The 14,468-nt window shown below is 41.2% G+C and overlaps 1 protein-coding gene and 1 long non-coding RNA gene across 4 annotated transcripts in view; one reads left to right on the forward strand and one right to left on the reverse strand.

The window, feature by feature from the left end:
* Positions 1–14,468, reverse strand: part of LOC100755926 (Kv channel-interacting protein 4) — a 496,502-nt gene that overhangs the window by 93,107 nt on the left and 388,927 nt on the right. The window lies entirely within an intron of this gene.
* On the forward strand, positions 122–3,870 carry LOC113832268. Its single transcript, XR_003479476.2, has 2 exons — positions 122–189; positions 3,635–3,870. It is a non-coding gene; the product is annotated as an uncharacterized LOC113832268 (long non-coding RNA).

The raw sequence follows: 14,468 nt of genomic DNA on the forward strand, positions 1-14,468 counted from the left end.
CCAACCCCACCTGGGATGATTGTCAGCAGCTGTTGCAGGTCCTCTTAACCTCGAAGGAGAAACAGCACGTGCTACTAGAAGCACGAAAGAATGTCCCAGGAGTCAACGGGCAGCCCATCAAGCTGCCCAATGAAATTGATGCGGCTTGCCCTCTTGAAAGACCTGAATGGGATTTTACCACCGAAGCAGGTAGGACCCATCTGCGTCTCTATCGCCAGTTGCTTGTAGCAGGTCTCCGGGGGGCAGGACGCCGACCCACTAATTTGGCCCAGGTGAAGCAGATAATACAGGGTGCGGAGGAATCACCTGCCGCTTTTCTAGAGTGATTAAAAGAAGCGTACAGGATGTATACTCCCTATAATCTGGAAGATCCAGGTCAGGCCACCAACGTTTCTATGTCCTTTATTTGGCAATCAGCCCCGGACATAAGAAACAAGCTTCAAAGGCTAGAAAATTTACAGGGATATACACTCCAAGATTTGTTGAAGGAAGCAGAACGTATTTTTAATAAGAGGGAAACACAGACAGAAAGAGAAGAACGCTGGAGGAAGGAAACCCAAGAGAGAGAGGAAAGACTAAGACAGGAAGCAGAGGAAAAAGAGGTTGCGAGAGACCGTAAGCAGAATAAAGAAATGAGCAGGCTATTGGCCACAGTAGTGACAGGCCAGAGACAGAATAGACAGAGGGATGACAGAAGGGGGCCCCACCTGGACAGGGACCAATGTGCTTACTGCAAAGAAAAAGGACATTGGGCATGAGAATGCCCTAAGAATCCCCGGGCCAAGCTTCCACAGCCAAGGGCTTCTGACCTCCTGAACCTAGAAGATTAGAGGAGTCAGGGCCAGGAGCCCCCCCCTGAGCTCAGGATAACATTGCAAGTCGGGGGGCATCCGGTCACCTTCCTAGTTGATACAGGGGCACAACATTCCGTTCTGAATTGGTCACCCGGACCCCTGAGTCACCGGACTGCATGGGTACAGGGAGCTACAGGCGGAAAGCAGTACCATTGAACTACAAATCGGCAGCTCCAGCTCGCTCGCGACCGGTAAGGTTATGCATTCTTTCCTCCATGTGCCAGATTGCCCCTACCCCTTACTAGGACGGGACCTATTGACCAAATTAAAAGCTCAAATACACTTTGAGAGGTCAGAAGTCAAAGTCACAGGGCCAGAGGGAATTCCCCTTACCATCTTGACAATGTCCATAGAAGATGAATATAGACTCCATGAAAAGAGGACTAACTCGAACAATCAGGAAACCCTTGACCACTGGCTTGCGGAATTTCCCCAAGCCTGGGCTGAAACAGGAGGAATGGGCCTTGCCATTAACCAGGCCCCAATTATAGTAACCTTAAAAGCTGCCATCCTTCCTGCATCCGTCAGACAGTATCCAATGCCTAAAGAAGCCCGCGAAGGAATTCGGCCACATATTAAAAGGTTACTTGAACAAGGGATTCTGGTGCCCTGTAAATCTCCTTGGAATACACCCTTGTTACCCGTTAGGAAGCCGGGAACTAATGACTACAGGCCAGTGCAGGATCTGAGAGAAGTCAATAAAAGGATAGAGGACATACACCCTACTGTCCCCAACCCTTACAATTTGCTGAGTGGATTGCCACCTAACTATACCTGGTACACAGTCTTAGATCTTAAAGACGCTTTCTTCTGCCTCCGCCTGCATCCCACCAGCCAGCCTATATTTGCCTTTGAATGGCAGGACGCGGCCCTTGGAATCTCTGGGCAGCTGACTTGGACTAGGCTACCTCAAGGGTTTAAGAACAGCCCTACCCTTTTTGATGAAGCTTTACATCAGGACCTGGCAGAATTCTGGGTTTGGTACCCCGCTCTAATCCTCTTACAATATGTAGATGACATTCTCCTGGCAGCCAAAACCAAAGGGGAATGCAAGGAAGGCACTCAAGCCCTCCTCCAGACTCTTGGGAGCCTAGGGTACCGGGCATCCGCCAAGAAGGCCCAGATATGTCAGAAACAGGTGACCTATTTAGGATACAAGATAAAGGATGGACGTCGATGGCTAACGGAAGCCCGTATGCGAGCCATCTTAGACATTCCCACCCCACAAAATCCCCGCCAACTGAGAGAGTTCTTGGGAACAGCAGGCTTCTGCCGCCTATGGATCCCCGGGTTTGCCGAAATGGCGGCTCCCCTCTACCCCCTCACTCGGCCAGGGGTTGCCTTTAAATGGGAAGAGCCCCAAAAGAAAGCCTTCACCGACATCAAAAAGGCTCTCCTTGAATCACCAGCCCTGGGTCTACCGGACTTAGCTAAGCCATTTGAACTCTTTATAGATGAGAAAGAGGGCTATGCTAAGGGAGTCCTCACCCAAAAACTGGGGCCTTGGAGAAGGCCCACTGCATACCTCTCCAAGAAATTGGATCCTGTGGCATCGGGATGGCCACCCTGCCTTCGAATGATTGCCGCTATAGCCCTGCTGGTAAAAGATTCTCACAAGCTAACCTTGGGGCAGCCTTTGACCATACATGCCCCTCATGCAGTTGAGGCAGTCATCAGACAGCCTCCAGATAGATGGCTTACTAATGCCCGAATGACTCATTACCAGACTATGCTGTTGGACAAAGACCGGGTCCACTTCGGGCCTTTGGTGACTCTGAACCCAGCCACCCTGCTCCCCCTCCCTGGGGAGCCCGAGGCTCATGATTGCTTACAGGTTCTGGCCGAGGCCCATGGGGCGAGACCCGACCTGACTGACCAGCCTGTACCCATCCCGGACCACATCTGGTTCACGGATGGAAGCAGCTTTTTGCATCAAGGAGAACAAAGGGCAGGCGCGGCAGTCACCACAGAGAATCAGGTCGTCTGGGCCCAGGCACTCCCCCCTGGAACCTCCGCGCAGAAGGCAGAGCTCATTGCACTCAGGCAGGCTCTAAAGTTGGCAGAAGGTAAGAGGCTCACCGTGTATACAGACAGTCGTTATGCCTTCGCCACTGCCCATATACATGGAGAAATTTACAGACGGAGGGGGCTGCTTACCTCCGAAGGGAAAGACATTAAAAATAAGGAGGAAATCCTTGCTCTCTTAAGGGCTCTTCATCTGCCCGCCGCCTTAAGTATCATACATTGCCCCGGACACCAAAAAGGGGATACTTTTGAAGCAAGGGGCAATCGAAGGGCAGACTTGGCTGCCCGAGAGGCGGCCCTGACCACAGACACCACTAACCTCCTGGCTCTAGAGCCCACCAATGACCATCCCTCCCCCTCATGGGACTATGAACAAAGAGACATCCAAACCCTAGAGAAATTGGGAGCCACCAAGGAACCAAACGGGGATTGGACTTATGAAGGAAAGACTGTCATCCCCTACCGGGTAACCAAGTACCTAGTGACATTTTTACATAAGATGACACATCTGAGCTCCAAGAAGATGCGGGAGCTCCTCGAACGAGAAGAGGAATTCAATTTCCTTTTGGGGAAGAATGATATTCTAAAACAGGTAACTGAGCAATGTGATGCGTGCGCCCGAGTCAACGCATCCAGACTGAAGCTTCCTCCCGGGAACCGGGTCAGAGGCTACCGGCCCGGAACACATTGGGAGATAGATTTCACTGAGATTAAACCAGGTAAATATGGATACAAGTATCTATTAGTTTTTGTAGACACCTTTTCAGGATGGGTTGAAGCCTTCCCTACTAAACATGAAACAGCCAAGATCATTACTAAGAAATTGCTTGAAGAAATCTTTCCCCGTTATGGGATGCCTCAGGTACTGGGAACAGACAATGGGCCCGCCTTCATCTCCCAGGTAAGTCAGTCAGTGGCCACCTTGTTGGGGATTGATTGGAAATTACATTGTGCTTATAGACCCCAAAGTTCAGGACAGGTAGAAAGGATGGGAGGCAGGGTAGTGGAAACAAAGTAAGGAGCACTTGTGAGAGAATGGGAACCTGGATGTAATTAATTTGCATGTAATTAATTTGATTTGGGAGGTTTTGAAAAAGGAGTGTAGGTATACAGAAAGAGGCACTAGTTTCAGAGTTATTGTATATTATAGAGCCTACAATATATAATATATACAATAAAATACATACAATGTACAGGAGCATTTACTGAATCCAGACAGGGATGCGAGAAAAAGAACCTGAGTAAAATGTAATGAAAGTAAAACCTTTTTAAAACACCAGGCACAGCATGAGTGAACCTAGTCCACACAGATGAGGTATAACATGTACCCCAAGCCAACTTGCATTTTCATTTTGAGAGGTGTGGTGGGGAGGAGTGAAGAGCTATATGGGAAAAGATTGCTCCTATAACATCTCAAAGGTTGTAGAACAATAGTGGAGAACATCAGCATGCTCATCCTGCCCTCAACAAAGAGATTTCTAAGTGGGCAAGAGAGGAGTTGAGGAGGTGGAATGTTAACTCACTAGACCATTTGGCAGGCTAGATTCAACAAATCCAAGACCAGGGCACTTGACAAATATAGGAACGCTAGTTGTTTAAACATCAGAGGAAATGTTTATAATTACTTGATGATAGTTAAGACTGAATAGTTAATTTATAGGATACATGTCTTATTAACATATTTGTGTCAAAAGAATCCACCACATACACACACACACACACACACACACACAGAGAGAGAGAGAGAGAGAGAGAGAGAGAGAGAGAGAGAGAGAGAGACAGAGAGAGAGAGACAGAGAGAGACAGAGAGAGAGAGAGAGAGAGAGAGAGAGAGAGAGAGAGAGAGAGAGAAGGATTTGTATACATGAAAAAATATGTAGAATTAAAGATATAGTTTGGTAATTGAATACTGGCCTAGCATGTGCAACACCCTGTGTTTGATCCTCAATTTTGCTAGTGTGTGTGTGTGTGTGTGTGTGTGTGTGTGTGTGTGTGTGTGTAAATGTATATGGTTACAAAAATAGAGAACCAAGTTAACTGGGTAGAAGTGGCTGCCACTTGCAAGGTGTGATGATGAATTTATGTTGGTATGACAGGTACTTTTATTTATATCCCTCCATATGTCCCTACATATTTAATATGACATTTTATTATTTTGAAATAAGAGAAAAAACCTAAGCAAGCCAAGAGGGATTTTAATACTGCAGAATATACTGAACATTAACTCTTGTCCAAGTGAACAGATTTTAAGATGAGTCCACACAGCTTTCATTGTGATTTTAGAACAATGTGAGTAAGTAACTGAAGTGCTTCAAGATTTATGGACAACATTCAAAACTGATGACACTCTGAAACATAAATTTCCATGCATCATCTTAAGCACGTGGACATTGGCATCCTGAGTGAAGCTACATCAGTGTTCTGGAAGACAATTTGAAAAACTTGTCATACAGGTCTTTCACACATGTTTGATTATATTCACCCCAAAATATTTTATATTATTTGTGGCTATTGTAAAGGGTGATATTTCTCTGATTTCTTTCTTGGCCTGTTTATCATTTTTATATAGGAAGGCTTCTGATTTTTTTGTGTTAATATTGTTACCTGCCACATTCCTGAAGGTATTTATCCACTGTAGGATTTGTCTAGTAGAATTATGGGGTCACTTATATATACCATCATATCATCTGCAAAAAGAGAAAGTTAGACTTCTACCTTTCCAATTTGTATTCCCTTGATCTCCATTTGTTGTCTTATTAATCTAGTTAGAACCTCAAGTACTATATTGAATAGGTATGGAGACAGTGGACAAGCTTGTCTTGTTCCTGATTTTAGTGAGATTGCTTGTGATGCAGTGTCTTTAAAAGCCTAGCCATGCAGAAGAGTCTGACAACACCTGTTGGAGAGTTTGGATCAGGAAAGCACTTATGCTATGCTGATGCTCAGAAATCAGAATGGGGTCACGAACACTGGTCAGGAGTAAAGACAACCCTTTCCTGAGAAATTCTTCTTGTTGGATATCTGATAGAAAATTCTGCTGTGGTTTAGGAAATACCATTTTAACTGTACTCTTATACTTAGCTACTAGAGTATCGGAGAAATTCTATGCTTAACTTGTATCTGAGTGTTTCAAGAGATGAACAAAACCAGTTATTACCCACCTCCCTCAACGATTGGAAGAGAAAATTGTAATCACTAATGTGCTGACAGGAAGACAGATGCTGCTACCCGGTGAAATAACCTTCTGAAGGTTGCAAAATCAGCCTATGAGTGCTTTGCTCAAGAATAAGTGAGGAATCATGAAAAAGACCAATTTTCTTCTTCAATCAACAGTGTGTTTCTCTCTCTTCATCCCGGTGTCTTCCTCTTCATGCTTCTAACCTCCCTTTCACTTGTTCATGACACAAATGGGATTCAATGATTTTCATGCAAATGCACTTTGTCAAAAGCATAGTTCCCTATAATTTCACCTTCAACTCCCCCCATCTATTTTAAAATCTTAGTACAGGAGTCATCAAGTTCTTTGTGTAGGGGAGGAGTACATAAAGATCTCTCAGCTCCCATTGGTAACTTTGGTCCCAGTATCAAACAAAACTCTTGTACTGATAAAGAAAATTTGACAGCTATCTTTGATGATCTCCCTAAGGAGACATCTGGATTACAGGCAAAATGGTGAGCCTGGGGGCTGCATCTGATGTGACTTGAGACCAAATTCAGGACTTTATTCACTATGTGCTGCTCTTCCTGTTCACTCGCAAATCAGAATGAGATGACACTGCCACTGCTGACCCCAGTGAGGCACATGTTTTTGAGTCTCTTCATGCTGAGTGCAGAAGAACACAAAGGTGATGGTACAATATATTACACAACATACTTCTGCTATAGTGTATGTGACTATGCTTTCAAGGTCAAATGTCTGTCCTTTGCTGGACCTAAATAAGTAATCTAACATGTTAGGAATGATTTTATGAAAGGGAATTTTGGCAAGGGAGCATAGAACCTGCTAGAATCTGAGTGGCCTTACATGATAAACAGCAAGGGACTGAGCTCTCAAGCTACAACCATAAGGGACTGAATTCACCCAGCAACCATGGAATTATTCCCAGGATGCATAAGGAAATGCAAGCCAAACAATGCAATCCTGCAGTCCTTCAAGATTCTTATCAGAGAGCCCTGTAACTGCTAGACTCCCAAGGCTTAAATCATCCCAAGGCAGGATGAATGATATGTTTCTAAGCCACAAAGTAAGTGGTAATTGCCATGTATCAATAAAATAGAATGTAAAGATTTTACATTTGCTGTTAAAGATGATAACAATGCAATACTTTCCAGTTAAAAGGGTGTGAAATAATATTAAAGTAATGCCTTTAAATATATTTGAATCTACTGGATACTTTGACCTACTAGAGTGCAAAGCATTTGAAGGAAAAGGAGCAGGCAGAGATCCAAGAGAAGAGAAAACTAGGTGATAAAAACAGAGTCTGACCTGTATGTTCAGATCTCATCTCATGCTTTTAAAAACAGGAACAGTGGACTGTAAGTTATTAATTAGTGAAAGGAAATAGCAAGGAGACAGGACCATACTGAAATTTGAACCTATGATATCTTAAAATCAGAATGATTTATACTTGTATTTAAATGAATGGCTAATAAAAATTATCAGTTTAAAATGGTTTTTGAATTAATTTGTAGATTTGTGGTTCTCCATCATGGATTTCTGTATATTACATATTATATGATAACTTTAATGTAGGAGTTTGGACATTTAAAACAAGCAAAAACATTCTGAACATAACCTAATCCCAGAATGAGCAATATCAAAATCATTAAAACTCAATATTTTCTTCAACTAAGGAAGACAACACACACACACACACACACACACACACACACACACACACAGAGAGAGAGAGAGAGAGAGAGAGAGAGAGAGAGAGAGAGAAATCCATGTTCTGAACACCTCGTGGGATTACAATATAAACCCTGTCAGTTTAGTCATTTATATTAGATAATATAGGGAGGGGTCATCACAATTAGACTAGGTCAAAATGCTTTTATGTGATAGAACATCCTCTTATATTATTACTTTTCATTCTGTGGTCCAAGTTTTGTCTCTACATCATAATTACCCAAAAGAGCTGTATATATAAGTTCTGATACTCAAGTTCTTCTCAACCCCAGAGCAATTACATCAATATTGCCAAGCATAGTACCCAACAATTTGTAAGTTTTTAAAGTTCCCTAGATGATTACAACATGCAGTGAAATTTGAGGCTGCTGATCTGTAGATATTTTGTATTTTTCTGCTGCATCCATCCTCATGAATAATTATGAAGTTAAATACCCAAGAGACTGCCTGGGAGTTATGGAGACCAGCCTAAGTAACTCACACCCAACACTGATGGAGCATATAACAGAGGCTGACTGTTGGGGATGAATTATATATTTCATTTTCCTTTTAATTTTATGCTTAGTTCCAAAATAAATGTAATACTCTCATCATTGTTCCAGTTTATGAAGACAATAGCATATAGTTCACTGAAGCTGAGGGAGCTGCCCAAACAATTAAACTGAAGGCCTGAATGTGGATGACCCCCAACCATATGATGTCTAGATTACAGCAATGACACCCAAAGTGTGGTCCCCAAAGCAGCAGTCATTTCAACACCTTTCAGAACATGGAAATATGTGCTCCATCTCCCATACCCACTAAGTCATATTCTTTAAGGGTGGGGCTTGGCTGGTGGTTCTGTGACACAGTAATGGCAATCAAAAGCTGTGCCATGCTCTTTCCATCTCCATCAGATGCTCACATTTGAAGACTCGGCATACAGCAAGGGAAACAAGAATATGTGCATGACTCTACATTGTCAGGGAAAAAAAGATAAGGTATTAGTCTCTCCCTTCCCTTTTTTTCCAGTTCTCAATTTATATTCACAAACTATACTGACACTGAGAAGGAATGCTCATGTGCACTGAACATGGAAAGTGTGGGTTCATGGTAAACTTGATTTTCAGGGGTGACTACCAAATTGATCCACTTTTAGACATGTGTGATGATTTTGGATATGGATAATTGGTTTATCCTTTCAATAAAAATATGGAGAGCTTTAAAATGTTTCATTAAAAATGTGTTTTCCCACTGTTTCCAGGGAAATGGATTTTTGAGCTTGAGGGCTTTAAGATAATTAAAATTCAGGAAGCAAGGGTAGTTGGTTTGCTTTCTCTGATGGAAATTTCTTCTGATTGCTGCCATCCAATAACTTGTGAGCCTTTCTGACCTTCTTCCTTATCTTCCTTGCTATGATTTAGGACACTTCTGTTACAGCTGTACCTTTCACTAAAATTACACAAAAATCTAAAGGTTACTGTTGTTTGATTTTCTATTACTACATTTTGAACAAACCAATATTCTTTCTTTGAAAGCAGTACATGAAATGTGTGTTGTATACACTCATATCTGATAAAAAAACACACATTACCTCAGGTGTGAAAGCTAAGACAAGGAAGAGAGGAGAGGAAACTTATAAACAAGGAAGGAAGGCTGAAAAAGCAGAGAAAAGAATTGAATGAGGGAAAGAGATTAGAATTCAAATCAGGAGGGAGAAAGAGAGAAATGGACAATGGATATAGAGACAAGGATATTAAAGCTGGTTAATGCACAGAGTTAGGGTTGTAGTGGAGAATGGAGAATAGGTAAGAAAGGAAAATAAATAAAATAAAATAAAGCCAGTCAATTGATTATGAAGTGCCATTTGTGTAAGGCATGTAATCTTGGTTCCAATTTACAACAAATGGAATGAAAGGCAGTCAAATGGAGAGACCTGCATTGTTGACAAGAGAATAACTACATAGCAGCAGCTGAGGTACCCAGAGATGCAAGAGGTTAGATTAAGAAGTCCTTTTTACACAATCATCTTAGATATGATGTACCATCTACTGTCTTAAAAATTTTATTATGAGATTCATGAGAAAACTAGGTTGAGAAGTTTCTAAAATTTTGAAGTGAAAACATCTAAAGTTTTATCTTGTGATTAACATTCTCTGGTATTGACTTTTGGTTAAGGCTTGTCATTTTTTTATACCCTTCCCTATCTGTATGCTGCCATCAGTGGTTTTTTTAACCATCATTGAAGTCATTGTTTCTTCCTGAGGCATGATTAGAGGAAAGTATACCTAGGAAATCTCTTACCTGCTTGTCAAAGTCCTCATAACTCTGTTTTATTTTGATTTGGGTATAAAGTCTTTCCTTAAGGCTCCTGTGTTGAATGCTTGAATCCAGCTAACTATTCTGAGGTGATTGGATCATGAATGTGCTAAATTAATCCACTGATAATTTCATCTTGAATGATTTATTAGGAGAGGTTGCTTGTTGGTGGAAGTAGACCATTGTTGAAGGGAAGGCTGTATTGGAAAGGGGTGGAGGGTGGTAGGGGGTGGGGTCCAAGGCCTTAGGAGCTTTCCATTGATGTCCTGACTTAGGAGAAGCAGCACGAGCTCTCCTGAAGAATGAAGAATGTGCTTGACAGAGCCAGTAATTATTTGGGGCCAAGGCCTTGGAGGGCTGTAGCCTTGGATCTTGAAGCCCTTCTTCTACCCTAGGTTATTAGCTATGGTTGTTAGTCAAAAGGTTGATATGTGCTTGGTCTCTGAAGCACTTGAGATATTCTGTGTTCTCCTTGTGCAGCACTGATTAACTTTCTGCTGACTTTGTCCCATTGTATCAGTTTTCTGTTGGCTCAGTCTTCGAACCTCCCAGGTAGAGTATATGAGATACTATGCTTCTTACACAATTTGCCTGGCATAAGAAATAACTTATGAAAGACTTCCTGATGCCACTCATTCTACCCTCTTTACCTCTGATCCCCCGGGCCTTCTCTGATCCTAGGACAGGTCACCTTCCTCTTATAAGTCATTCTTCTCAGATATTTTGACACAGTAGTATAAAAACTGAAAAGACATATGGCTGTTGTTTGTACATCTTTGTAAAATACATCTCTGTGTTCCTTTTACTTATATTTCGTTGTACATAATCATCATCTATCTCTTAGTTGTGCCCTAGCCAGTCACACAGACCCAGGTGATAATAAATGGGAAGCTTGCCTGAAGAAGCATTTAGAAGACCAACCAAAAGTTTCTAAACCCAGAATCAATACATTTATGCAGATGATAGCTGCTGTGTGAAATAAGCATAACTGTACCCATGAAAAGAGTCTAATGAGCCAAGTAGATTGCAAATGCTCTTAGTAACAGTTTCTTGTTCATACCAAGGAGGATCCAAAGATTTCATGGTGGCCTCTCTGAAGCTCCACAAAGGCTGCAGTTAAGACAGATGACTCTGAGCATCATAACTGTCTTAGTTAGGGTTACTATGCTGTAAGGAAACACCATAACTAAAAGCCACTTGGAGAAGAAAGGATTTATTTGGTCTATGATTCCACCTCAATTGTTCATTGCAGAAATAATTCAGGACAGGAACTAAAGCACGGTAAGAACCTGAAGGCAGGAACCAATGCAGAAGCCATGGAAGAACTCTGCCTATTGACTTGCTCTTCATGGTTTTCTCAGCCTGCTTTCTTATAGAATTTAAGACTAGTAGCTCAAAGGTGGCCCAATCCACAGCAGGCTGATCCTCAATCACTAATTAAGAAAATGCCCAGCAGGTTGTCCAGCAGTCTGATATAATGGAAACATTTTCTCAATTGATGCTTCCTCCTCCCAGATGTCTACAGCTTGTGTTCAGTTGACATAGAACTAAACAGAAAAACATCCTTCTATAGAAGTCAAAATTGGAGCTGTCAGTGGAAGACTTGGGAAATATTTAAAGCAACTTACTTGGAATCTTTAGAATACCTTCACCTACTCATGTGCATAGCTTGTTTATCAGCCGAATAGAATGAGGGATCCAGAAATTAAACCACAAGGCCACAGCCAACAATTGTTTTTACAAAGGTACCAACAAATATTGAAAAAAGAGAGAGCTTTTACAATAGATGCTGCTGCTGTTGTTGAGAATACTGGATACTAAACACCCTAGTACTAGGCCAACTGTTTCTTTTTGTGTTATTAGCCTATGGGCTTCCCTGGATTCTCAGCTGTCACCAGTGCTCTTGGTACACTACAGACCTTTATAATAAGATCCTATTGATAAAGACACCACATACTTGAGTTACAGAACATGGAAAAATCAATGCTATACTCACCTGTAAAATTTATTCCTGCTGGCTAGTTTTTAGAGTGTTGGATATTTCCTTGCACACTCCCAGAGTTAAACATATTTGTTGATATTACCCAGTTTTGGAAACTGAAAGCTACAACACCTGCCCTGACAATATATTCACCCTAGTCTGCTAATTCCTTAAATGTCATGGCAGTTATTACTTTGTGGTTGCATCCAAGGCCTACTCCATGATATTGAATCCATACATGGCATTATCAATGCCAAGAATCTGTGTCTAAATAGTCACAGGCCATAAGAGGGAGCCAACTACTAGTATTATGGTAAATGGGCATAGTATTAAAACAACTGATGACATCAAATATCCCTAAATCAGTACCTTCTCTTCACCCTTATCAGGGAAGCTGATACACTCAATTGACCAATATGAAAAGGATAAGAAACTCCCCAGAAGACTCGGATCTTTGAGGCAGGGGGAGGAAAAATCAAAAGAGACAGAAGTAGTGAATGTCACTATGAAGACAGTGCTGTGTGATCACAATAGAATAGCTGGGCATATGAATTCAAAGTGATTGTCACACCATGTACAAGACATTGGAAAACTCAAGTTAAAAAAAAAATCTCATCATAGAGAACAGAAGTGAACATGAAGTCCCACCCCTAGCTGAAGACTATTGGCATTTGGAAGCTGCCGAGGTAATGAGGGTCAATTCTTTAATGAATTCATTCCTGGAAAGTTGACCACAATCCTAAGCAGCCTCCACTCCCAAGACTATTTAGGCAAACACAAATTAGACACAATAAGTAAAAAAAAATCAAGACAAGGACTTGACGTTGAGTGGGTATGGAGGTAAATGTGGATCTGAGCAGAGTTGGAGGAAGGGTGGATATGATAAAAAATGAACTGTTGGAAACTCTCAGGGAATTCATAAAATGCTACTAAAAGCAAAACCAACAAATCCTTAATGTCCAAATACCAAAGAGTGAAATTAGAGTTAAATCTTTTGCCCTGAAAATAAGTCAATTTGAATTAGATCAAACATCTTATTATTTAATCTAGAACAAGCACAGGCAAGAATGTTCTGAAAAAGACACAATGAGATCAGCCAGTAAGAAAGACTACTCTGCTGGGATAAGGACCTGAGTATGAATCCTAGTCCACCATGCAGAAAGCTGGACATGACTTCTTGGGCTTGTAACTCCAATGTTGGAGAGATTGGCAGATTCCAAGAGTTTTCTGGCTAAGCAGACAAATGGCAAACTTTGAGTTCAGAAATGGAACATGCCTCAGTACAGGAATGTGGTAAGGATATAGAAAAGCACATGGCACCCTGCTTTGGCTATTGCATGCACATGAATGGGCATGTGTACCTACACACTCATGTGCATGCATCACACCCATAAAGGATACAATACATGCACAAACACATATACAAACATATACATACACATGTGTACAAAGATGATGATGATAGATAGATGATATATAGAGAAAAACTGATAAATAGGATTATATTTTAAAATTTCTTTTATGCAGCAAGAAAACTACCAGCAAAGTAAGGAAGTAAACCACAGAAGAAGACAAATGTACTACTTATACTTAAAATTGAACTTAGTCTACAATACATAAAGAACTACAAAAATCCACTATCAAAAACTTCAGATCTTTCAATCAGTCAGTGGTCCAATGAACTGAATTGACAACTCTTAAAAGCATCACAAAGCTGGGCGTTGGTGATGTATACCTTTAATCCCAGCACTCTGGAGGCAGAGGCAGGCGGATCTCTGTGAGTTCGAGACCAGCCGGGTCTACAAGAACTAGTTCCAGGACAGCCTCCAAAGCCACAGAGAAACCCTGTCTTGAAAAAAAAAACAAAAAACAAACAAACAAACAAAAAACATCACAAAATAAACCCTGATAAATGTATGAAATGTTTAGCCAGAGATGAGGCCAGAAACGAAGTAAAGATTAGAACTTTGATAACTCATATCATCTCATTTATGATGTATATCATCAAGAAAGAAATCCAAAACAAATGAGGGTAAGGATGTGAGGAAAGGGGGGCTCTTACTCAATGTTTATAGGAGCATAAATTTCTTCAGTCACTTTGCAAATCACTACAGATTGAGGTTTCTTAAAATATTAATTATAGAACTACCATCTGGCTTAGCTATACCATTCCTGGGTATATTCATAAAGGACTCCAAGTCAACCCAGAGATACTTGAATACACATGTTTACTGCTATACCATTCATAACACTCAGGGAATGGAAGCAACCTGTGTACCAGCAGGTGAATGGTTAGGGAGAATGTGGGATCTACATATTAAATTATATTTAATTTTGTAGATATAAAAATTGAAAATAACATTTACACCAAAATGGCTGGAACTGGAAATTATTATCTTAA

The sequence above is a fragment of the Cricetulus griseus genome, assembly GCF_003668045.3.
Source record: "Cricetulus griseus strain 17A/GY chromosome 1 unlocalized genomic scaffold, alternate assembly CriGri-PICRH-1.0 chr1_1, whole genome shotgun sequence".
Lineage (NCBI taxonomy): Eukaryota > Metazoa > Chordata > Mammalia > Rodentia > Cricetidae > Cricetulus > Cricetulus griseus.